Raw genomic sequence first — 26,321 nt, 5'->3', positions numbered from 1 at the left:
TTACTGCTGAGTGAACATGCTTAGGATCACAGCTGCACATGTGGTTTTTTGAATGAGAGAAAGAAAGAGATAACAATGTGTAAACGGCCTGCTAATAGCTTGAAAACCAGCAGGAGGCTGGTAAAAGCTTCTTAGAGGGATTTCTGTTAATTGACATTTGCTGTGAATTAGTAGTACTGAATAACAGTTCATTTGGAATTTATGTTCCTTTATTGGTTCACAAGTGTTGAGCAGTAAAAGCCCATGGGTGGGTCATCTATCTGTAAGCAGTGGGAATTAGTAGTTACACAGAACACTTTTCTGGATTCTCTGCTCTGAAATAAGCAGACTTAATATTGCTCTGCTTTCAGCAGCTGGCCATTGCAAAGCAGAGGGGGAACTAATGGTTTGCAGGGCTGGCTTTATGCTTTTGAATACAGCAGATTACATTATTAAGCAGAGCCAGCCTCATTTAGATGTAGCACCATTCCCCACCAGGGTAATAGAATGAATCATCATATGTTCACCCAAAGTGCCTACAGAGATTCCCCATGTTTGGAGAAGGATAAACAGAGCATGCATTTCTCGATAAATGCTTATTGGTCACTTTCTGACCCAGCAAACATGTAACCCCAAGCCAAGGCTACGCACAAAAAGAGCAAACTTGTGGGTTCCTAGAGAGAAAATCCTGGCTGTTCTTCCTCCTTTCTGCTACCATGCAGTGGTGTTGTGCGAGCTGCTGGCACCCAGGTTGGGGCAAGTGTTGCGTCCCGTCCCCCCGTGAACTGAGCAGCTGGGGTGGAGGCACATGCTGGGGGGAGGGCATTTCCCCCTCGGGGTGCTTTCCCACCGTCCTCTTCCTCTCTCCTCAGTGGGCGGTGATGGCACCCTCCCCCCCCCCTCGGCCGGGCTGGGCTGTACATGGGTGGCAATGGTGAGCCACCAGGGTGGCAGGCACCCGCGCTGGGAGAGCTGGGGGCTGCCCTTGCACACCCCGCTGTTGCCTGCCGGCCATGGCCCCCTGCTGTTGGCAGAGCCAGTGCCAGGAGCGCCAAGTGGAGGCGCCACTGCTCCGCCCACAGCAATCCCAGCTCGGCTTCCTCCGCAGCCTCCTCCTCCCTGACCCAGGTCTCAGCCACTGCTCCCATGCTGAGTAAGAGATTCTTGCACTGCACAGATGAGTCCCGTCCATCTCTACAGTTCTGTGATTCTGAAAGCCAAAACAAATACTGAAAATAAGTAACTAAAAATGAAAAAAGGTGGGCAAGTGTTTTTAGCCATGTATTGCAGATGATTACACCATAAATGTAAAGGGTCATTTCTAGCCACCATGAAAAAGCAGTGGCACAGACACTCTCCTGGGGCAGCGTGCCCCAAACGCCTTTTTCTAAGGAAAGACCCCCTTTCACAGAGCAAGGCAGAGAGGAGGGGGAGTTGTGTCCAAACGAAACTCTTGAAAGGAGAAGAGAGCAGTGGATCCGGTCACCTCAGGTAGCATCCTGTCTTGTGCCAACTGTGATGTAAGGGTAAAAAATTAGACACAGCTTCTCAGAGCATCCTAGCACCTAGCTGGAGTGAGAGCAGTTGTGAGGAAGAGAGCAGGATCCATTCTGAGCTCCGGCCTTTCTGCATTTTTGTCTTCATTCATGTTACATTGCAACAAGAAGGTATCCGGTAACAAGAATCTTGATTATACAAAAAAATCATTTCCCATTTTCCTGTGTCCTTTCTAATTGTCTATTTCCAGGTCTTGCATGAAATAGGCATTTAAACTGAGATATTTAAATATTCCTAAGGTTGCCAACTTTTTTTACTGGGCCCTGCACCTGTGTATATATTGGCAGGTGAAAATGTTTATCACCAGCGCTTTACCTATTGACTTCCATAGTTCAAGCTGCTGTTAAGCACAGAGCAGTTCAGGTTCTTTTTTTCTGATTAACTGGCAACTTAAATGCCCTTGTGGCATTTACCTCTCACATGATGCTCTCCTGGCTCTTTTATTAAACAGGACTGATATTTATTCCCATCTGCCCTAGTGTTTCTGTTTGCAGCAACAATGTTTGGACTTAGGTGGATAAAACTACAAATTATCTGGTAACATTTATACCCCACCCTAGCCTATGGACTCAGAGTAGCTTGCTGCAATTTCATTTCGTTTTATATTAACCTGCCCCTAAGCAAAGGCTGCTGGCTCCCAGCGTTGACACCAGAAACTGCTGCCTGCGTCATTCTGCTCCTAGGAGATGCTATTCAGAGGACGCGTCTTTGCCGTATCCTCAGAACAAATGCTTTTCACATTTGCTAGGTTTGCTTCAGGCACTAATTGAGGCCTGTTTGGTCATATGGTGCCACAGACAAAAATCCAGGCTCTCCTCCTCTACCATAGTAACGTAGCCTTGATTAGCAATTTGTTTTCTCTCAGCCAGGTTGATACAGGCAAGAACGTGGCTCGCCCTGCAACAGGCATTACTTCCCTTAGAAACATGGCTTTTTATGTTTTAGGGGAAACCCTGAAGTTCCTCAGAAGCTTGCATAAGGGTTAAATGAGAAAACTGATAATGCTAGGAAAGCTTTTCAGAAAGACAGATTATTCAGCCCGCTTACCCTCCCTGCCCTGCCTTATGGAGATACAGGGGTTGGGGGTTCCTTCCTGGGCACATTCTCAGTTTATACAGGACAATGGTGATACCCTGAGCCCCACATGATCTGAATTTGCTAGAGTCCCGGGGTAAGAACCTGGGGGTTCCACAGCTGATGACACGACTTTCTGAAGACTGCATGTTTGAAAAGCACTCCTAGAGTGTACCATCTTCTGCTCTGATCCCCCTTACACCTTTTAAAATTTTGCCTTAACATCTGGCCTGAAGCAATTTTCTAACGAACGAAAAAGCTTACAGGCTACTTTGTGATATTTCATTGCTCCTGAAAAGAAAACAAAAGAAAAAGCTACCACTTTTCCTGCATCAACTTTTAATGGGGGATCAGAGTTTGTAAGGAGTTCTGTGCAAACTACAGTATTACTACAACTTATTTGATTGCCATGCCACTTTTCATCAAGAATCATCTAAGCAGCTGACAATATTTTTTTTGAAAAAAGAATCAAATAGATTCACCAAAACAAATGACACCAGCCACGGTGAAGCGGAAGATAGTCCTGTAACCTGGTAAGGTAAGGTGGTAAAGAGAGAACAATTAAGCTCAGAGTCGGGGCAGCCTCAGGTGCCTCCCTGAATCTCCTGCTCCTTCTGACAGGGTGCTTGTGATTTGAAAAGGAGGTGGGCTTCTCCCTGCCCTTCTTTAATTTGAACACCTAGGCCATGACATACAAAGGCTGCCAATATAATACCATCCATATGCAAAATCAAAGCCAAACTTAGAGTGCAAGGACAGGGAAGTGCCAACTTCAGGTACCCACTCAGCCATGAAACTCAGTCACTCTTTGTCAGGCAAACCTTGTTCAGAAGACTGTTGCCAGAATATAAAGGGAGTATGCCAGTGGTGGCCCTCCAGGTGTTGCTGAACTACAACTCCTATCAGCGCCAGCCAGCATGGCCAGTGGACAAAGAGGAAGATGAAGAGAATTGTAGTTCAGCCATCTTGAGGGTCACAGGTTCTCCCCCCCCCCCAATATATGCTGCCTTGAGCTCCTTGGAGGAAATGGGGGGGGGGGGATATACAGCAAGGGAAACAAGTCTTGAAAACAAGAGTTCTATGCTGTAAATGTAAGGCTTCTAAAATGGGATTTATCCTGGTGATTTAGCAAAAAAATTTAAAAACATTCTTTTAAAAGGAATGACTTCATCTGAAGTATTTACAATTAGCCTTTTTTAAAAAAAAACACACCCCAGGGTAATATTAGGGGGAGGGGGGAGAGAATGACACCCCATGTCAAGGCTTGCTATGACACTGTAAAGTGTCTGGAACCATTGTTGTTGTAATTAAGTGAACGAAGAGCTTATCCTTTTTTCAAAACCCACATGGAAACTCAAGTCCTGTCTTCCTGTTTCAGTTGGCCTCCATATTGTTTCTTTGGCAAGTACAATTATAATTAACTTTGCAAACCAGGCCATAAAACAGGCAATATAATTTATGTATATCTGTCTGTCTATCCATCCATCCATCTATCCATCCATCTGAAGTGTGACATCATGTCTTATGAGAACTGTTTTCAAGGAAGTAATCAGATGTAGCCTAATTCTAAGGGACACAAAGAAAGCAAATGCTACCCAATGGCCATTGGAATGCACTGGTTCCCTCAGAATTTTACTAAGTTCTTTAACACAAACCATCTGCTCTGACTCCATTGCTTTCAAATTTTCAAGTGAAGATGCCCAGAACTTCAGCCAATGCAATGGAATCCCTCTGTGCCGCCCCGGGCAGAGGTAGCCCACGCTACGCCACTGAATCCCTTGGTGCTTTGACTGTAGCCTTTCTCTCTCTCTCCAGTGCTCTTTTGCCTAGGAGAGGATTCTATGAAACAGCAAATTTCGACGCACACCTGCTTGGGAACGAGTCTGTGACTGCAGGGCTTTTGCAACAGCCCAGAAAACCAGAGGCCACTGGAAAGCCCAACATGAGTTCGGTGGGACTTACTACCTAGAAGAAGCAATGCTTGCCAGTAGACGGCGCGTCCCATTGAAGGCAGTGGGGCTTGCTCGCGAGTAAACAGGCTGGGAGCGCAGCCCGATCCTGCCCGCGCTTCCTCAGCAACGGATCGCGCGGGGTTCCGCCGGGCGGATTCCCCACCCGGTGACGCCGCCCGCTGCTTGGCGCCCCGTTGAGTTCAGCTCCTTCGACCTCGCCCCGCCGACCCCTGCCGGAGAGGAGCTGCTCGTGCCTCGCCAGCCCTGCGCAGGGCGCGCGGCGCGGCTGCGCCCCCTCCGCCGCTTCTTAAGCGCGCCGGCGGGGTCGACCTGCGAGCAGGCGCCAGCGAGCCCGCCCGCCTGCCTGCTCTTCGCCGCCGCCGCCCGCCTCCCTCCCTCCCTCCCCGGAGCCGGAGCCGGAGCCCAGCCCGGCGGAGGAGCGGGCAAGAAGCGCAGCCTTCGCCCGGCCAGGATGTGGGGCGCTCCCTGATCCGCGCCCCGGGAAGGCGGCAAGCCAGGAAGGAGGGCGCCCGGCGCTGCCCCGGGCGATGGCGCTCTCGCCTCCAGCCCTTTCCCCGCGGGGAGCTGCTCGCCTGGCAGGTGAGTGAGGCGCCCCTTCGCGACCCCGGCTCCCTCTTCCCTTCCTCCCCGTCCCCGAGGCACCGGGAAGCTGCTCTCCGGAGCTCGCTTCCGAGCGAAAGGAGCCGATCGAGTCGCTTCTCCAAAGGGGTCTCCGGAGCCTCGGCGACCGCGCTTCCAGCCACGCGGCCAACTTCGGGCGCTGCCGTCCCAGCCTCGGGCGCGGAGGCGGGGGCGCAGTGGGTACCGCGCGGTGACCGAGCTGCTCCGGGCGCCGTGGGCTCCGATGCCCCGTCGAGAGCGCAGCTCTCCCTCCGAAGCTAGCGATCGTGGGCATACCTTTCACTTCTCGGCGCACTTGGGCGGGTTTACTCGAATGTAAAGTCTGGCTTGAGACCCGAATGGACTCGCTCCGGGGCAAGCGCGCAGAGCGGTGCCGCCTCCTCCGAGGAAGCCGATTGACCTCGATGGGACTCGCTTCCAAGGAAGGATCAGGCTGGAAACGAGTCCGTTATTCCTGTACCGCCAGCAGCGCGAGGGGGGTCTTCCAAGCGTCACCTGTTCAGGTAATCCAATACAAACGTTCCCCAAACGGGCGCCCACGGCGCGATTCTCGTTTTGCGTGGCTCTACGTCCCTTGACCACGCTCCGGTTCCCGGTGAGTTTGCTGCTTTGGTTGGCAAACGGAAGCAACTGAATCCAACTTAACTCCGCGCAAGGAAGGCTCGCCTCTTTCTGGCCTGCGGTTCTGGATCGCTCGCGCGTCTATTCTTTAAAACAACAAGAACACTCCGGGCGCAGGGAGATCCTGGGCGCAGGTCCCGTGCGTTCCTATGCGTGCGCCACCGCTCGCTGGGGAGACGGGACTTCGGGATTCCGAGGGCGGGAAGCGAGCGCCCCAGGCTCCACCCGAAGCAGGTTGCACCCGAGAGGAGCGCGGGGTCCCCCTCGAGACCAGGCCGGCTCCGGTCCCCCCGTCCAGGATCGAGGACGTTCCGTGGGCTGCTTAGCGCTTGCGCGGTTTCGCTGTTCGACGCGAGGGCGAAGTTTCGCTGGCCAGAAGGCGGCACACTCGGGTGGGGTGGGGGGGCACAAGTCGGAGGACAGAGAGGGCGCGCAGCTGGACTAGCGGGCGAAAAGGGAGGCAGCCTCTTTGGAAACTGGGCTGCCCCTAAGGCAGGGCCTGCCTGCCCATTAGGTAAGGTGGAACAACTGCTTCAGGAGGCAGGATCCACGGGGCCAGAGGATCACCATGTAGATCTTTATTTTATCCTTGTTCCTGATGTAGGTCTTCCAGTGGCGTAGTGTGGGGGGTGCAGGGGGGGCCGGCCGCACCGGGCGCAACATCTGGGGGTTAGGTTTAGGGGGCGCAAATCCACGGGTTAGGGGGCGCAAATTACTTGCCTTGCCCCGGGTGCTGACAACCCACGCTACGCCACTGAGGTCTTCAGTCACCCCTTCTTCCCTAGCAGGGAGGGTGGTGCCGTTTCGGGTTCCACCTCGGGTAGCAAACTGTCTTGGGACAGCCCTGTCCTTAGTCAGAAATTTTGTTTGGGCAGACAGTTTGTGGGGCAGGGTACAACAGCCTGAACCCAGACACAAGCAGCAGTCATCCTCCCCCTGTGGCCTCCCAGATGGCTTGCCCTACAACTCCCATCAGCCCCACCAGCTGGGGCCACAGGGGGGAGGAAAGCTGGGCATTGGGGGTTGAAGTTATTTGAATTGTGCGAAACATCTGTGCATCTTGAATCCACTTCAAAGTAAAGATTGGAAATAAATGTTCTCTGTGCAACTGAGGAAGAGAGGAGGATTTGGGGATCACGGCTGCAAATGGCAAGGTTTGCCTTTGTGCTCATTGGTCCACCTCTTAGCTGGGCAGTTGGATAACGGCCTGCCTGCCTGCCTGCCTTTCCTTTGAAGTAAAAAGGCTAGGTAGGATCCTGGGAGCTTGGGCACTGTGGACTTCTCCCAGGGTAATATCAGGTAGACCGGGCTTTGCCAGCCTGGTACCCGGCAGGTGTTTCAGACCTCACAAATGTGGGAGCTGAGACTGGTAGAAGCTGTAGTCCAAATTATGCCAGGGTTGGCGAAGGCTGGAGGAAATGATGTTTTTTACAGTGAGGTGGCTTTCCTGATCACTAGTTGACATCAATATAACTCTCCATTATATATATGCACTGGCTTCTCTCCGTTTATAAAATAATACAACACTTCTGAGAGAGATGGCTGGGGTGTTTTGTTTGTTGTTTAATCCCAGTCAAACAATTTCCCCTGGTTTGTTGAGTAGAAAGATCCTGGGACATTTTATTTTAATCATTTCATGTATTTGTTTTCTCTAAGAGAGCACCTCTGGCTTCCGGGGGAAGTGCTGGTGGAGAGGTGGAAGAGAAACAGTATATAAGAGATGGGAAAAGGAGCTCAAAAAGTAGACGAGATGGGGGAGATCCACATTCAGCACCCTGGCATCATAAATCCCTTAAATATTCCCTTCCATGGCTAATAGGGTTTTTTGTGGGGGGGACTTGGATGGGGGAGCTGACTTGGATCAGGGCAGTGTTGTATAGGGGAGGGTGTACTGCAGCTCTGACACAAATGGTCCTGACCTCACAGGACTCCCCCCAGCCAAGGAAAAAGATTCTTCTAAGGTGCCACATCACATCTAATTGGATTCACAGCTGTATGGGGAGGTGAGTCATATGAGAACAGGAAGATGGGTAACTTTCACTCTCAGTGGAGAAGGTTAGGCTGAAATATCATGGCTACCCAGACTGCCTTCCAAAATACGATGATCATGAAGTAAGCCACATTGAACATAGTGAGACTTGAGTCAGATTAAACGTGCATAGGATTGTTCTTCTGTTCATGCTCCCGACTCAGCGGGTTTTTGAATATTCCAATTCCAGGATTCTCTCTACCTGATGGCTGGCATGCTGTGGTCCTCTAGCCAGCTTTCTTAACTGGGATATTGCTACCAGATACCAGTCTCTCCCTCCCTCCTGGAGGACTCTGTGGAATATACCTCACTTAACCTTGCAGACTGCAGTGCATTCAAAACTGAGATAGCAAATTTGCTGGCTCATTGTTGGATGTAAAATTTCTTGGTGGCTTCACCTGATGGCCAGTTTCAATAAGACTTGGATTTAAAAATGCTTTGATTTCAGTGTTTATGGAACCAGATCTGTCTTTGTTGTCGCCTCTGATTAGATTTGGTGGAGGTTTTTGTTTGTGAGTTGTGAGGGCTACACCATTTGATTAGAGTAGGGATACGGAGAGTTCAACCCTTGTTTCCATGCCTTGACCGCAATCTACCTTCAAGCTGCTGTTAATTCTGCTGCATAAAACAGTGAGGCTAATAGTAACTTCAGTGGGATGATTGAAAAGTATGGCAGAAGAATTGAACATCTGATAAAAGAGAGTTTTTCTCCACCTGTTTCTTCCTCCAGGGCATTGCTTCCAGATCTGCCTATTGAGCATTTATTCTGATGTGTTTGCAGCAAGGTTGTACGGTGTTGTATCAAACAATTGCTATACCACACTTTCCAGAGGATTTCCCTTTGCTTTCCTTACTGCAAAAAATTCCTGTCCCTTTTTAGAAGTAGGTTTGTTGTGCAAGAGTGAACAAATCTACTTTAATTACACAACCTCAATATGATTGCATCCCACTTGCAAACTGGCAACAATCTGGAAGTGGCCTAAGTTTAAAACAGGGAAGAAAATGTCAAGGAGAACAGAATATATATTTCGCCACATTTTGCCTGTTTTGGTCCTAAAACAGATTTTGGCAGCATTGCCACAATCAGAAATAGACAAAGAGTGTCTCTTTTCTCTTCTTCTGTTAGAAAGAACCACTGACTAGAAAACAAGGCACTAGAGAAGATTTGTTCTGTATTTCTGGACATCGGTTTTTCAGCTGTCCTAGGAAACTTCTGGTGTCAGCTTACCTGAATCATTCTTGGGTGTGGGGAGAGCATGCAGCTGAAGAAACTAAAAAAGAAGGAAGTGAGCCAGGTATGTCGCTGTATTATTATTATTATTATTATTATTATTATTATTATTCTAGGGGAAAGGTTAGCATTCTTGTTTGCAATGTTTAAAACATTTTTTTTTGACTGCTCCTTGTACATTTGTGTTATGAGTCAATGTTTGCCGTTTTTAATCACTGGTTTCTTGGAGAGCTCATTAGTGGAAACTTGTTTCCATGACGATGTGACCCCTAAGATTGTTCTGGTTATCATTCTGGCTAGGCTCAGTATTCATAGTTGCACAGAAGAATGGGGGACCATTATTATCCTGCTTAAAAGCAAATGTCCCTTCCTCTCTCTGACACACCTCCTGTGTATCTTTTTTCCCTTCCATTTGTGTAGAGAGAAGAAAGGTGAGGGTGAGCTTGCCAGCACTGTGCATACATTTCAATCTGTGTGGGTGAAATGAAGATGTGTTTGGCTGTTTAGTGATCTTGCACAAAGTTGAGAAGAGAGATTGAAAAACTTCTTGTCTGTTTGCCATTTGCTCTGGCGTGCACCTTGGAGTAGGGATGGTGAAAGTGAAGGGGTAGACTAGGACACCTATGGATTTGCACCTGAGTCTACCTGGAGGGCACTGTGGGGCACTATTTGGGCTAGGCAGGGTGGGGAAGGGGCTTCTCCAGCACTAGCAGAAAGGAGAGGGGGACATCAGATAATTGGGCAAAACATCGCTTGTAGATGGTGGCAATGCAGGTTAACTGAATTGGGCGTGGGGAGGCCCGAATGCTATTAAAGCACTTAAATGGACACCTTTGATTTTTGCCCGACTTTGCAGTGTGTCTCTGAAGAATTGTGCATGCACACGAAAGCTCATACCAATAACAAACTTAGTTGGTCTCTAAGGTGCTACCGGAAGGAATTTTTTTATTTTGCAGTTGAATGACAGAGTGAATTTGTGAGTTGAGCAACAGTGTGGATGTGTGGAACAGGGTGGATTTGCAACCAAGGAAAAGAACGCATTTGCTCGTATCTCTCAATTCCTGGTGGGGATTCAGACAAGCATCTTCTCTCAGTGTCCATTCTGACATGGAAGGCCTAGTTAGAATAGGCTCTAGATTCTCAGCAGAAAAACTTATTTGTTTTGTTTCTATTTCCATTTCCTCCAAAGCAGGCCAAGTGGCTCACATGGTTACTCTCCCACCCTGCTTCCCCATTTCACCCTCGCACCAAGACTGTGAGGAAGGTTAGGCTGAGAGAAGGCGACTGACCCAAGATTACCCATTGAACTTTGTGGCTGAGTAGGTCCCATGGTCTTCCAGGTCCTAGTCTGACCACGCAGTGGCGTAGCGTGGGTTGTCAGCACCCGGGGCAAGGCAAGTAATTTGCACCCCCTAACCCGTGGATTTGCGCCCCCTAACCCTAACCCCCAGATGTTGCGCCCGGTGTGGCTGGCCCCCCCTGCACCCCCACGCTACGCCACTGTTACCACTACACCACACTGGCTTAAGAATAGCCTTGCTGGATCAGCCAAGATTAATCTTTCCAGCAGAGGTCAGCCACTTGCCTCTGGAAGGCCACCAGCAGCTCATGAAGAGGGATGGCCATTGCCTGCAGTTGGCTTTTAGGCTTAAAATGAACAGGGTGGGGTTCTGTTTCGTTATCATGACTGGCAGCTTATCTTCAGTGATCCTTCCTTCAGTGTTCTGTATAACACCTAGGATATCACTGACAGCTAAATGTATAATGAGGTAGAAATTAGGGTTGCCTTTTCCTTTCCTGATGTTGCTGCTGTGGCTTTATCATAGAAGCTTGACGCACATGCATTCTGTGGGTGTAAGTTTCCTCTACAAATCTCTCTGCCAGGAAAAGCTTTACACATTTGATTTTGATAGCACACTGATGTTAAACACAAAGGAGGAGGAGGAGGAGAAAAATGTAGTAACCCAATGTAGGTAAAGGATAAAGAGACCCCTGACCATTATGTACTTAAGTGTAAAAACCATTCATGTCCAGTCTGGTTCTACAAGGGGGTGGGACTAAGTCTGCTCCATCCCATTTCCATGTGGATCCAGTGTTTACATGGAGGCAGCTGTGTTTTTGCTGTACAGTTTCCTCTGACAGTTGCAGAACATCGCCAAGTCCCATTGCTTCTGGGGTGACTTGCTCCTCTGCTCTGTTCAAAACACATGGCTTCAAGAAACCACCTGGGTAGCTAGAAGACTTCCCTGGAGATTCTAAAAGGAAATTTAGAAACAAAAGTGCCGCCCTGAGACTCCATCATAAGGAAATCCACTTGACTGTGGATTCAGAACTCCTTTCCGATCCTAGTCATGATCTGCCCAGATAGGATCAGCTGGGTCTACATTAAAGTTACGGTATTCCTTCCTCATCCCTATTAATAAATGAGAGCAGTAGGCCTTGGGTTTAAAAATTACTCTTCCAGTAAACTCAAGTTCATGCAAACACGCAGTGAAGGCAATATGTCAGTTCCCGGGGTGAACTGTGAGGCTTGAATTTCTGCAACATGGCTTACCAAACGACAGTGGAGAGTTCAGAATGGGACTGAGTGGATGCATAGTGAACTGAGATTGGTGTACTTGACAACTCATTTCTAGCACTTTCACGTGCAAATCTCTCTTGGACCCCTTGAGTCTGTGGCTATAGTTGCAATAATCGGAGGACTGATGCAAGTTAAACTAAACATCCATCTAAGTTCAAAAAAATTCCTTGCTGCTGAACAGATTTCATAGCTTGCCTGCCCACACACCTTTGTTGTTGATGGTGTATTGTGGCTCTGAAGACCCCTCCCCCCAATCCCACCCATTTCTCTTCTGGTAAATGGCCTGATTCCGATGTAACATTATACCATGGTTTTCTTTCGTTTATTTAAAAAAATCTTCATTCATAAATGATTTAGCAGTATATGCAGACCTGGCCCAGCATCTTTGTTGGAAAAATAAGCCATGGTTTGTTGTTGTCTTTCTGATCGTAGCCATGCTGTAGTTTCATGTGTGAACCTGGACTATGAAAGTTTCATTGCCGTATTGGGGAAGGGAGTATGGCATGACATAGGTGAGTCTCATGCAAACTCTACCTTGGCTTGTATTTAAAATCGGTTTTAAAAAGTACTCCCCTCTGCTTTTGGTCATGCATGTTCATAGAACATTCATACATTTGCAAGTGATCTGTGAAAATGCTCTTAGACAACCACTTTGCATGAATATAAAATGTTTGTGGTTTGTCCGGCAGTCAACCTCTTTCCACTCCAAAACAGTCTAAGTTTATTGTCCTTGAGTGGCTTGAGAGTTGCTTTAGTGAAGCTTAAAGTAATGGCACTGAAGAAAATATATATTTTGGATTTCTAAATGGAACAAATTTGCTAATGAAATCATTAGACAAGTGAGCATAAAGGCTTGTTGTTTGCACAGAATTACTTCTCAGAACATAATTGCATTCCGATATAAAAGCAATTAAAATGTTAATTTACATCACAAAAGATATTTGGCTTTCAGGTAGGAGCAAAAGAAAAACCTTCCTTCTTGCAAAGCCTGGAAGAAAAATGCTTTAAATCCTGCTAGTGTGGTGTGTCTGTGGTTGCTTAGCGGGGGAGGGGGTTGTTGGTTGGCCATGCCACATTATTCATTTGCACACCTTTCTGTTATGTGATGTCCCCACCTTAAGCCCCAGGTGTGCTTTGGTCAGCTGGCAGGAAAGTTTCATTAGCTAATTAAGTAGTGAGTGAAGACCTGGGCATGGCCAGGGGCCAGAGGGATGGGTAATAAATTAACACCCGGAGCCTGTGAACATCTCAGCTGGCTTTTCCTGGGAAAATGTATGCTAATTAAGGAAAGATTTGATGTGGAATTTAGGCATAGCATCTCTTTTTCTAGCTCTTTCTGTGTTTTCGCAGCAGCCTGCAAGAGAGAAGGCACGAAAAAGTGCCTTGTCCTCCAAAGTACTCTAGGAATCTGGAGTTCATTAGGACCCAAAGACTCTTCTTCATCAGGAGCACTACTCTTTTACAGATGTCCACTTGAATAATTTTAGGGATAAAAGAAACCCATATTATGTAACAAATGTAATCTAAAAATGGTTTACAAATGACACAAACACAGAGCAAAGGCTGCAATCCTAACCCCACTTACGCAAGAGTAAGTGCCATTGAATTCTGCCTTCTGAGTAGACATGTTTAGGACTGCCCTGTACATTCTAGCTTAGGTTGCAATCGTAGGCACATTTACCTGGGAGTAAACACTACTTCAAATAGAAGGAAGAAACTTCTGGATGTAAATGCTTTGAATGTTCTTGTTAATACTGTTTTTTTCTTTGAAGTTTGTTCCTTTCTATAGGTTTCTTGTTGTTTAGAATCACAATGATTTGAGGTGTGTAGGTTGTTGTTGTTTTTTAAAGTTCCTTCACTGAAATTATTCAGATGCATATATAGAATTTCATTTTTCATAGTGCTCCATTATTCCCTAAAAAGGTGCTGGGCCAAATAAAACACACTTTTCATGTGCACCTGGCTTAGAAGCTGCTTCTTTCATTATTTCCTTAATAGCACCCTTGGCATATAGACATTTTTAGGTGAATAAAGGTAAAGGTACCCCTGCCCGTACGGGCCAGTCTTGACAGACTCTAGGGTTGTGCGCCCATCTCACTCAAGAGGCCGGGGGCCAGCGCTGTCCGCAGACACTTCCGGGTCACATGGCCAGCGTGACAAGCTGCATCTGGCGAGCCAGCGCAGCACACGGAACGCCGTTTACCTTCCCACTAGTAAGCGGTCCCTATTTATCTACTTGCGCCCAGGGGTACTTTCGAACTGCTAGGTTGGCAGGCACTGGGACCGAACGACGGGAGTGCACCCCGCCGCGGGGATTCGAACCACTGACCTTTCGATCGGCAAGCCCTAGGCGCTGAGGCTTTTACCCACAGTGCCACCCGCGTCCCTTTTTTTATAGGGACATGGGTGGCGCTGTGGTCTAAACCACCGAGCCTTCGGCTTGCCAATCAAAAGGTCGGCAGTTCGAATCCCCGCAACAGGGTGAGCTTCTGTTTTTCAGTCCCTGCTCCTGCCAACCTAGCAGTTCAAAAGCACATCAAAGTGCAAGTAGATAAATAGGTACCACTCCAGCGGGAAGGTAAACGGCGTTTCCATGTGCTGCTCTGGTTTCGCCAGAAGTGGCTTAGTCCTGCTGGCCACATGGTTTCTCTTCAGATCGTATAAATCTTTCGCCTTTTACCTTTACTTTTCTCATTATGTGTCACATCAGGAGCTTTTGCTGGTTTTGTATAAGTCTTATGCAAAGGAATAGGAAGGGGCCAGTAAAATTGGTGCCACAATGCAAACTCAGTCTCTAAGGCAGACTTTCCAAACTGTGTTCCATTCAGATTATCTGCAGTGAGCCTCTCATTTATGGCAGGAGATGGCATATCTAAATATTTCTGTTTCCAGTGTGGTGTAATTCTTTTTTTAAAAAACTTGTGTTATAAACTAGCTTTGGGAAATGACCATACTCTCTGCAGCAAGTATTTGGCTCTGGCACCTGCAACACTCTTGAGAAGCAGAGTAGTTCCCGCCCCTCCCCCTTCTCTCCCCACTAAATCTTTTTCCTTTCCTTTCTTTTTTTGCTGGTGTTGCAAGAGGAAAGACCCATTTGTCCAACTGAACTAGAACTGTCAATACCACAAACATAATGTATTACTTCAAAAATGCCTTGGGGGCATGCTGTAATCTTCCCTCAAAGCTCATTCATCCTCTCAAATGAGATCCAAAACGCAATGAATCCGTACAGGATTATGCAAGTTTCTAATAAAGTGCTGATCTTTGCTAGCATCTTGCATTGGCCCATTTCAAACAGGAAACTATGGCTTACCTCCGTATATATGAACCTCGGGCTCAAACACTCTGACTCTCCCTACATCAAAGGAGGAGATTGAAAGCTTCCACTTTAAAAAACTCACCATGGTTCACCATGACATCTGAACTCTGAGCCCTATCGCCTGTTTCAACCAAAGTTAGTGAGAACAATCTAGCATCAAACCATGGCTTCAGATCCTGGCTTGTTCTCAAACCATAGTTTAAACATGCCAGAAGTCAACAGGATCAGAATTTGGTTTGAAATCTAAAATGATTGCCTCCAGCCTTCTCTGGCCCAGGAGAGGAGGAACATGCAAGGAACACCTGCTACTTATTCAGAAGGTCCCAAGTTGAGTCCCTGGCATCACCAGATAGGGCTGGTAGGACCCTTGCCAGAAATACTTGAGATCTGCTGCCAATTAATGTAGTCAGTGCCGAGTTAGATGGACTAATGGCTTGGCACGGTATAGAGCAGCTATCTAGGATCTCTGACCTTTAGCATGAAGGTTGGGTCTCTTGAGAGGGGGAGCCCAAGAATCTCTGGAGGGTATCCAATTGGGTATCCCTGCCTTACTGCATTTGCTTTCCTTCCACCCCCTTTTGGAGGAAGAATAAATTCCCCCCAAAAAAAATTGCAATAGGGGAGGGGAAGCCAAATGTTCAAGTGATGAGTGGTGAGCTTTTTCTGCTCACAGAGATCATCCTTGTACACCCTCCGCGAGGTCTCTTCAGAAGGCACTCCAGGAAGGCTCACCACGTGAAGACCTATTCTCAGGCCTTCTAACTCTTAATTTTATCTCTGCTATGTTACATTGCTTTTAGCTGTTAGGTGTTTTTATGTTAAAAAATAATTACGCTTGTTGTGCATTTTATTCTATAATTTATTGATTTATTTGTAAAGCACTCAGAAATATTTTATTATTTTATTTATTATATAAATAAACAATGCTTTCCAAACTTTTTTTTAATATAAAAAGAAATATTTAAAACAGGTTCAATACATTTCAATCAAGGTGGTGGGTGCATGAAATAAACCATAATTTAAAAGGGAGGGAGGAAATCCTGATTATTCATCAAATGCCCTGCCTTATCACAAGCAAAGCCCACTCGAACAATTCTTTTTCATCAGCATTCTCCAATTTAACGGTTGATAAAAGAACGATGCAAAGAGTAAACAAAATATGTTTATTTATAAGAGCGTACACTCATAATTGTCCTAATGAATTCACTGGAAAGGGCTCTCAAGTTGGCCAATGCTGCTGGAAGTTCTGGTTCTGCCACTTCCTGGGTGTCATAGCTGTGCCAGTGCGGGGTGTGGTTAGAGTTTCAGACTGGGATGCTCATATTGCTGCTCAGCTATTTTTAAACATATTATTTATAAAATTTCTATGCCGCCCTTCATCCAAGAATCACAAAACAGGTTGCAATATAGAAAAGGAAAAATACACTCCATAGTACAGTGGTACCTCGGGTTACAGGCTCTTCAGGTTACAGACGCTTCAGGTTACAGACTCCTCTAACCTGGAAGTAGTACCTTCGGTTAAGAACTTTACCTCAGGGTGAGAACAGAAATTGTGCTGTAGCAGGAGGCCCCATTAGCTAAAGTGGTGCTTCAGGTTAAGAACAGTTTCAGGTTAAGAACGGACCTCTGGAACTAATTAAGTTCTTAACCCGAGGTACCACTGTAAAGCACAAAGACACACACATACACACACCGTTTAAATGGCCATAGATTGTTTAATTAGCCAAGGCCCGGAAGAAAAGGTGCCGGGTGAGCCTCCCTGGGGGGAGCCTTCCACAAGTGGGGAGCCAGCACAGAAAAGGCCCGTTCTCAATCTGCCACACTCCAGACCTCTCATGGAGGGGGCACATGAAGATCAAACGATGATTGCAGGGGCTGGTTGGGTTGATGTAGCGTGAGAGCTATGAAAGTCCTTGAGTGACCTTGGGCCTGTCCGTCTCACAGCCCAGCCTACCTCACAGGGTTGCTGTGAGGATGAAATGGGGAGGAAGAGAGCCATGTTCCCCACCTTGAGCTCTTTGGAGAAAAGGTGGGATAGCAGTGCAATAAATGAAGTGAATCATCAGACCCTGGAGGAGTTGGGTTTCCTGGTGTAGCTGAGGTTCTCCCAGGGCTCTTTCAGATGGCCTTGCTCTTACCAACACAGCAAGAGTGTAGGTCATGCCCCAAACTATTATATATCATTAAAACAGAGGTATAGGAGTCTGCTGAATTGCCATCTGCAGACTTTTCATAAAAAAACACAACTCCAAATCTCTTTCTCTCTTGCGCACACCTCCATCGTTGTACAAACCTGTTACGAGACGGAGCAGTTGCTATTATTTAGTCTTTCTGCTTTTCTGATGAGTGATAAATAGGGTCGTCTTGACTGAACGTATCAGAGTCTGGCTCCACATTACTCTCATCTCATCCAAAATAGCCGTGTGCAAGACAGACTCCACTGAGAATTCTGAAAGCTTTTCCAGAGGCAGTCAGAGTTGTTTATTCCCACTTATCTTCCCTCTCCTTTAACACCTAATTTTCCCTACTCCTCCCCCTACCAGCCCCTAGAGAAAATTAGCTGCTAAAGGGGATGGAAGATGAGCAGAAATAAACAGCTCCGCTTGTTCTAGGAGAACAGAATTCTTTATTAGTCCAAACCTTGCTTGCCTGTGTGGCAAGGTTCTTAAATCACTTGCTTATTCGCTTTGGGCTGCTTCATAAGTTAGCTCCTTAAAATGTTGTTGTATGCCTAAAATGTGAAAACACCTGTTTGGAAATGTGTATGATATAAGTGACATTATTGATACTGCAGCCTTTCTCAATTTTGGGTCTCCAGATGTTGGACTACAACTCTCATCATCCCTGACCACTGGTCCTGCTAGTTAGGGATGATGGGAGTTTATGACATTGATTTTTAATAATGGCTCATCTAATAATGCCAGCTGTTTTGTCGCCCCCGCCAACAATATCAGGGGACCCAAGGTTGAGAAAGGATAGTTTACAAGTTAGATTGACAACTGTCCCCTGGCTGCACTCCAGTGTAACATGTGAGATGGCTCTTTAAGGCAAATGTAACATCATTACTGCAATGTAGAAATGTTTTTCTAGTCATTTTCCAGCAATTAGTCTCTTCGTTTCCAATGCTTTCCAAAATATTCAGGAAGGTATTAAATCTGAATTTCCTACTGCCTCTCATCTTTCTCTGCTAACTTCCACTTCTAAAAAACAAAACAAAAAACCACCCCATCCTTTTGTCTTTCAAATTCCTCTGACAATTTGCTGAAGCCTTGGGCAAAATCAAGAACAAATTCTGGTGCTGAATTGCAAATTGCATGCAATTGCATGTAATTTCCCACAAACTTTTATTAAAATAAAGAACCGCTATGGGAGGCTACCACTTCACTCTGTAATGTTGTGTAACATATTTTCTGTGATCTTTACGTAGAAGATTACACACTTCTGATTAAATTTTAAAGATGAAAGTATTTCCAGATTGCCTTGCTGTGACTCGGTCCAACAAGTTCTATCTTGTGTTGGAAACACTGAGTCAGTGTTGGTTTTTAAATCTGTATGAAAGCCAGAGACAGGTTAGATGCTGCCTAAATTAAATTGCCTGGTTATTAGAAACAAAGCAAATGCAATCAAGAAAGCCATCTGTTGTATCTGATTTGCTATAATCCCTTTTTACAGTGTAAATGTTATTGATGTTTTTAATCTAAATGTGATATCGCTATTGGCAACAACAGGGACACCATACAGCCACAGAATTCCGTGGCCCCTTGCTCCCTTCCGCACAATGTGTTCAGCATTTGTGTTGGAAATACAAGGAACTACAGATGCTCACCCCCCCCACCCCCCCACCCCTGTATTAGGATATCCAGTCCAATCCAGCTAAGGCCATACCTGTGTAAAAGCAGAATTCTGCATCCCTGTCCATACCTCAATCAGGCATTGGGTGTGTAAACAGGTGCTCTGTATGGTTGTTATCCGATCACCCTGAGTGCTTTTCGGCTCATTTTGCTGCCAGTCATATGAATGCATGTCTAGTTCAACAAAGGTGCCACTGGATAGGTGGTTTTTGTACTGAACAAAAACCTGCTGAACCTTTCCTATGAAGCCAGCAGTGAGTCTTTTTTGTAGGGGTGGGGGCTTCTGCTCAAACCCCAAACAACTCTACTGCATTCAAGAATCTGGAGTAAGGTGTTACCAAATACGCTCTATTTTTTGCTATCATCTAAGCCAGATGAGACTCCACTGATGCTGAAATCAGTGTCTAGACTCAACAATGGACTGCCTAAGAGCTTATTAACTGAAGCTGAATACTTGAAGGTGGAAGTAGTCGGTTTCTGGGTCTATGAAATTGAAGTTCCTCCTACTCTGTTCTCCCAAAAGGGCAGCTATACATTTTCAGGGTACTCCTATCATAACACAGTTTCCAACTCTCCATTAATGTGGGAAAAGACCATGGAGAGGATAACTTTGGTCAGAAAGCAGATTTGTCTGTGATGTCCCTGCCTTCTTTGGAGTTCCAGCAATAGATGCCTGTGCTTCTCCAGCCTGAAGAATTCACATTGGCTTTCTCAGACTCCCTCTCAGAATTCACAGCTAAATGCTGGTCTCTCCCACATGGCCAAAGTCAGCTGCACCTAAAACAGGCTGGGTCTCTTTCAGGGTAGAGGTTCCACTTGTTAGGGATGGGGCTAGTGGCTTAGAGGAATCGCACCTGGAGGTCTACATGCAGCTCAGTGCTTGTGGGTAATATTCTTCTGTCTTCTCTGACTGGCAGGTCACTTGGAGCTATCCAGGGCACTGTTTTGCCCAACTTTGCTTTTGATCTTTGTTTTGCTTGGTTGACCTCAGTAGGATCTGATCTTGGCTTTGTCTGACCATACTCACTGGAGTCCAGCCTTGGCTTGTTTGACCTTACTCTGCTGAAACCTAATCTCTGCTTGATTGACTTTGCTATAAGATTCCGAAGGAGGATTAGTGGTTTGTGACCCTTTGTCTTTCTGGATTCTGTGGTTGGCACATGTTGCCATTTTGGTTAGAACCCAGCCCTTGCATTCTGCCTAGGACAGAACAATTCCTTGATCCAGCAATGTCATTTGAGACCCAAATAGTCTTAGTGTGGTGAGAGCCAGTGTGGTGTAGTGGTTAAGAGCGGTAGTCACGTAATCTGGGGAACCGGGTTCGCGTCTCCGCTCCTCCACACGCAGCTGCTGGGTGACCTTGGGCTAGTCACACTTCTTTGAAGTCTCTCAGCCCCACTCACCTCACAGGGTGTTTGTTGTGGGGGAGGAAAGGAAAGGAGAATGTTATCCGCTTTGAGACTCCTGAAGGGGAGTGAAAGGCGGGATATCAAATCCAAACTCTTCTTCTTCTTCTTCTTAGTGGCCTGGAGGGCCTTTAGCCAGGTGTGACTGTTCCTACATTGATGCATGCTCTGGTTAACCTCTCTCAGGTGGATTACTGTGATGTGTTTTTTGTGGGGCTGCTCCAGTGGGTGGAAAGTTCAGCTGCTATAATTTTGATGGGTATAGCTTGACTTGATATTATTCCTCTTTTGAAAGATCTGTTTTGTCTGCCTGTTTGATTCTGAGCACAGCTTTAGGTGCCGGTGCTTGACAATTAAAGCTCTAGATGGCTTGGGGCCCAAATACCCGAGGGAAGTGTGTCTTCTCATACCAGCCTGTCTTGTGTCTTACGAGCTTCTGCAGAAGCCCTGCTCCAAGCACCCTCTTAATAGCAGTCCTTTTCTGTGTTGCTACCCTGACCTTTTGAAACTTGCTCCTCCATGGAGGCACATCTGGAATTGACCAAGGCATTTTGGATTTTAGCTGCTTTTTGAAACTTTGTCCTGCCGGATCAGACCAAATACTCAGGTAGTCCAGTATCCTGCTTTCACAGTGCTCAGCCTACCTGAGTATAGCAGCACTCTTACACTTCTAATTCCCAGCAAATGGTATTCTAAGGCAAACTGCCTCTCACTCTGCAGGTGGAACATAGTCCTTGTGGCTAGCAGCCATTGACAGCATTATCATCATCATCATCATCATCATATCATCATCATCATTAGCCAACATGAATGTGCCTACACCTCTTCTAAAGCCATCCAAATTGGTGCCCATCAGTGCTTCCTGTAAGAGTAAATTTCATAGTTTAACATCTTGTCTTATCCCATGACTACTAAGTTTAAGATTTTTTAAAATACAGAGTTATTTTATCAAAAGTTTTTTGGAAGTTCATGTTGTCTGTCTATATGCTTGTTGACATTCTCAAAGAACTCTCAAAGCTTTGTGAGAAGCCATGCCTATTCTGTCCCCCCCACCCCCTGCAGTTTGGGGCTTTTTATTTGTATCTTGTGTGTTGGTTTTAAGTTCAATTTATATGTTAAGCAGATTAGTTTGTTTTGTACACCACCCTGAAATCTTTTGATGAACACCTGGAATGCCTTTGGTGCAAGAGATCTTTTTTTAAAAAGTGTTTCTCCTCATTTTCACAAGGGTAGTGGATGGATTAGGATGGATTACCTCTGGAGGTTGATTGATCTACATGCTGGGCCTTAGAGGATTGTTTTGGGGGGGGGGAGCTTCGGGAGGTGGAATAAAAGTAGCAGTTTCTGAGGCAGTTTTTAGATAGGGATTAGGATAGGGTTTAGTTTGGGAGATAGGGCTTGATTTGAGATGAGAGATAGGGATTAGGATAGGGTTTGAGGGAGGATTGGTTCTGATTTGAGTTGAACATCTGCTCTGAGGAGACTATAGAAAGAGGAAAGAGCTTTGCATCTTAGATAGGAAGACCAGGCTGAGTGTCTAAGGAAAGTGGACAGACCAGAGTTACCTGGAGGGCTGCGTCTGAACCAGGAGAGGGAGAACCTGTGCGAAGACAGACTCCCTGGGTGTGTTATACTAATTCAAATACAGTGGTACCTCGGGTTACATACGCTTCAGGTTACATACACTTCAGGTTACAGACTCCGCTAACCCAGAAATAGTGCTTCAGGTTAAGAACTTTGCTTCAGGATGAGAACAGAAATCGTGCTCTGGCAGCGCGGCGGCAGCAGGAGGCCCCATTAGCTAAAGTGGTGCTTCAGGTTAAGAACAGTTTCAGGTTAAGTACAGACCTCCCGAACGAATTAAGTACTTAACCTGAGGTACCACTGTACCTCAGGAGTGGGATTGTTAAGAGAGTGGGTAACTGATGGAAAGTGCCCCTCGCTCATAAACCAAAGTATTAAGCCGTGAAGGAAGCTGTGCTGTGTCTAAAGTATTTAACTGTCACACCTGACACAACTAAGTAAAGGAATGAGAGTGAAGTAAGAGAAACCAAGAGAGTGAAGTAACAGAAACCAAGTTAAGCATTTTACCACCTATTCTAGAAACCTGGGCATCTACCTGAAGCATAAGGTAAAGGTAAAGGTACCCCTGCCCATATGGGCCAGTCTTGACAGACTCTAGGGTTGTGCGCCCATCTCACTCAAGAGGCTGGGGGCCAGCGCTGTCCGGAGACACTTCCGGGTCACGTGGCCAGCGTGACAAGCTGCATCTGGCGAGCCAGAGCTGCACACGGAAACGCTGTTTACCTTCCCGCCAGTAAGCGGTCCCTATTTATCTACTTGCACCCGAGAGTGCTTTCGAACTGCTAGGTTGGCAGGCGCTGGGACCGAACAATGGGAGCGCACCCTGCCGCGGGGATTCGAACCGCCGACCTTTCGATCGGCAAGCCCTAGGCGCTGAGGCTTTAACCCACAGCGCCACCTGCGTCCCATACCTGAAGCATACTGGCTGATTTTTTAGCAAGTGAAGTTTAAGAAAAGCTTTGACATTTTTATATTTAGTTTAAGTAATAAGTTAACTTCTACAGAAAGAACGCACCTCCTGACCCAACTTTTGTTTCACCAACCTCTTTTTGTAAATAAAAGTTTTCTTGTTTGCTCAACTCCTGCCTGACACCCCCAAATTGAAGTTTCCCTCACACAAGACCTCCGCAAGATAGCTTGGGGTAAATTGTAGAAATTCATTTTATTGGCGTACCATGCAGTGGGTCTGCTATATTCAATTGGGGGCGATTAGTGGGCTGAGTCTCTACAGAAGACAATTTGGGTGTAGACACAGAAGCTCCTAGAGTACCTTTTGCGGCTGAGTGGAAATTCCTTCTCGGTATGTTAGGCTTGGCTGGTAAGGCAGGTCTGGGAACGAGGGCCAGAGGGCAAGTGGAAGAAGCCCTATAATGAATTTGACCAAACATGACGCAGAGGCCTATGTCAGTGGTCACAGAGATTATTCCTCTGCATCATCATCTTGGCCATGCAGGCTCTTCCTTCAGCAGACTCTCTGAGTGGTGAAATAACTGCTTTAGCCTTATCCTCATAGTTTTGGGTTTTTGACTCCCCTGCCCCCAAATTAGAAGAATACTGCAGCCATTTTAGGAAGTGCTTTGTAGGTAAAATTCCTTACAACCGTACTGATTTGGGGTGCTAAATTGGGATACCAAATCCTCAGTGGTCCAGACCCTCTTAATCTTGCCTACATCCGATGAACTTCAGCTATTGACACTAGACGAGGCAGACAAATGTGCTTGGGATTGTTCATCCTCAATCTGCCCAATCGTTATTTATCATGACTGATAAAGGTTTGCCCGGGGAGTTTATTGAGTGGACTACTGCTAGTTATCTGTGAATTTGAGAAGGAGGGAGGGAGAGCAATACCAAGACTTTGAAAGAACCCCATGTTGATCCTTTGTGCTGTTACGTATAAGAGCAAGGAAAGGCCACTGCACAAAACAAGTTGAAATAGGTCTAAACTGCTTGGTTCTTTCTATGCTCTGACCCAGTATATAAGGAAGGGTCAGTGGCGTAGCGTGGGGGGTGCAGGGGGGGCCGGCCGCACCGGGCGCAACATCTGGGGGTTAGGGTTAGGGGGCGCAAATCCACGGGTTAGGGGGCGCAAATTACTTGCCTTGCCCTGGGTGCTGACAACCCATGCTACGCCACTGGGAAGGGTACATATATTATGGTATCATTTCTGTTCTTGCAACAAACTTCTGGTCATCTGAGAAATGATGACTTTCTTTCAGTCTGCCTTACATGTCATTACTAATGAGAGAGCACTGAAGAATGACTGAAAGTAATCAGCTGTAACCATTCTCCTGCAGCCTAAATTTGAAAAAAAATATCTTTCTTTATACTAATGCAGTCATTCAGCTTGAATTAAGCCTCTATGTGTGTGTTTTGCATTAAGGCTTTTATTGCACTTGATTTCATTATTTGTTCCCTTTTCATGGCTGAAACATATTAATCAGCAGCTTGGCTGTTTCTGTTCCTTTTCTTGTTAACTTTCTACCTCTGCGTTTCAATCAATTGATGTTATTTATGCTACAAACCACCATGAGAACTTCAGATCAAGGGTGGTATGCAAATTTAATGATTAATAAGTAATAATGACATTTCCCCCCTCATTTGTGGTTTGCCACAATATTTAACCTTCCTACAATTATAAAAATCACTTGACTAATCTAATATTAAGGCCAAATGGGCTACAGTTATGTCACATGTGTGTAAATGAGGAGTATTTGATGCTGACTCTAATGTAGTAAAAAAATATGATAACTGTGTTAAGGCTGTTTGCAGCCTAAGTAGCACAGAAGGATCTTGTGTCTCAAGGACCTGCAGTATAACAACCTCATCAAGGCTCAACATATATTTTATTATATAAAAATAATAATACATGTGACTCAGGATCTCAGTAGCTGAAGGACCACTGCTTCTGACATGAACCAGCCCTGACCCTGCCATCTTCATCAAAGGACCTTCTCTGTGTGCCAGGGGAGTGGTGGAGGTTGGCTGCATAAGAATGAGCTTTTCAATGATAGCTCCCTGTCTGTGAAACACGCCTTGTGCCACCATTGTCAGGTTTTAGGTGCCAGGCTGAGCCATTTTTATTTACCCAGGCTTTTGATGTTGAAGCCAGTCTCCACTGTAGCGCTAAGCTTTAAGAGGGTGGGGAATAACTTTTCCTCCGTGTTGAGTAGCTGGGTGAACATTTTAAGGAATCTTTACATGATTACTTGGTGGTGACCAGAACCAGGAAGGCTTCTATTCATGGTCTGAATGTAATTGCAGGGTCTTGTGCTACTTTGTGTGTGCACTGAGTCTAAGAAATTTATTGTCGAACTTCCTGACAGTAAGAGCTGTTCGACAGTGGAATTTGCTACCAAGGAGTGTGGTGGAGTCTCCTTCTTTGGAGGTCTTTAAGCAGAGGCTTGACAACCATATGTCAGGAGTGCTCTGATGGTGTTTACTGCTTGGCAGGGGGTTGGACTCGATGGCCCTTGTGGTCTCTTCCAGCTCTATGATTCTATGATTCTATGAAATTGACATGAGAGCTGCTGCTATAGAGATCTAATTGTTGCCTTCTAACACTCTTGCACTGTGTTCCTTTGCTGTTCTTGGTGGAATGTAGTATCTCTTGCTCCCCGCCCCCCTTTTTAAAGTCAGGTTGTGCTGCTACCATGTGGTGTTAACCAAACAATTTGGTGTCCTAGACTGAGATTTTGCAATCTAGCATAGCAATTAACCTTAGAATGGTACCTTGGGTTACAGACGCTTCAGGTTACAGTCGCTTCAGGTTACAGACTCTGCTAAGCCAGAAATAATACCTCAGGTTAAGAACTTTGCTTCAGGATGAGAACAGAAATCGTGCTCCAGTGATGCGGCGGCAGCGGGAGGCCCCATTAGCTAAAGTGGTACCTCAGGACCTTAAGTTCTTAACCCGAGGTACCACTGTATTAGGAACTGCTAGTAGACACTCTCAGCTCTTCAGGAGTTCCCTGGAAGTTCCACCCTTTGGTTCCTTGAGGCAGGAATTTCCCTCACCACCACAACAACAATTTATTACTTATAACCCACCCATCTGACTGGGTTGCCCCAGCCACTCTGGGTGGCTCCCAATAGAATATAAAAAACACAGTGAAAAGTCAAACACTAAAAGTAGTAAACATATGCTGATTCACAGGAGCCCAGTTGAGATTGAGTCCGAATTACATTTTCAGACATCTAGCATATTGATCCATTTTTCAGAATATTCCCAAAGCAGAGGCACCAGGATTTGCTTGTCCCTCCTTTTAGACCTCCAAATCAGCAGTCTTGTGCTTGGTACATTTCTTGTCGTAGTGCTGCTGAGTTACGTGTGTGTGTGTGTGTGTGTTTTAAAAAAACACCAACCCAAGTTTTCATTAACGCTCTTGTTCTCTTTTGTAAAGAACGTCATTCTCTAGAGGTTAGAATTTATTGCGCTTTTCACATGTGTGCTGACATTTTTGCGATGGCTTTGCAGTATGTTTATATTGTGGTGTGG

At 46.2% G+C, this 26,321-nt stretch overlaps 1 protein-coding gene across 11 annotated transcripts in view; it reads left to right on the top strand.

Moving 5' to 3' along the window:
- SHISAL1 (shisa like 1) overlaps positions 1–26,321 on the top strand; it is a gene marked incomplete at its 3' end in the record, with an annotated part of 185,738 nt that overhangs the window by 97,568 nt on the left and 61,849 nt on the right. For 4 of the 11 annotated variants that reach the window (XM_083440969.1, XM_083440959.1, XM_083440967.1 and 1 more), the window contains exons 1-2: positions 4,902–5,162; positions 8,981–9,149. The exons of 2 other annotated variants lie outside the window; for them this stretch is intronic. Of the gene's footprint in view, positions 1–4,901; positions 5,163–6,260; positions 6,340–7,993; positions 8,230–8,980; positions 9,150–26,321 lie in introns of those variants that run through there. 5 more of the 11 variants (XM_083440960.1, XM_083440965.1, XM_083440966.1 and 2 more) reach the window with 4 other exon arrangements.

This window comes from Podarcis tiliguerta (genome assembly GCF_965153285.1).
Source record: "Podarcis tiliguerta genome assembly, chromosome: 5".
Classification (NCBI taxonomy): domain Eukaryota; kingdom Metazoa; phylum Chordata; class Lepidosauria; order Squamata; family Lacertidae; genus Podarcis; species Podarcis tiliguerta.
This window is presented reverse-complemented; position numbering and strand designations above follow the sequence as displayed.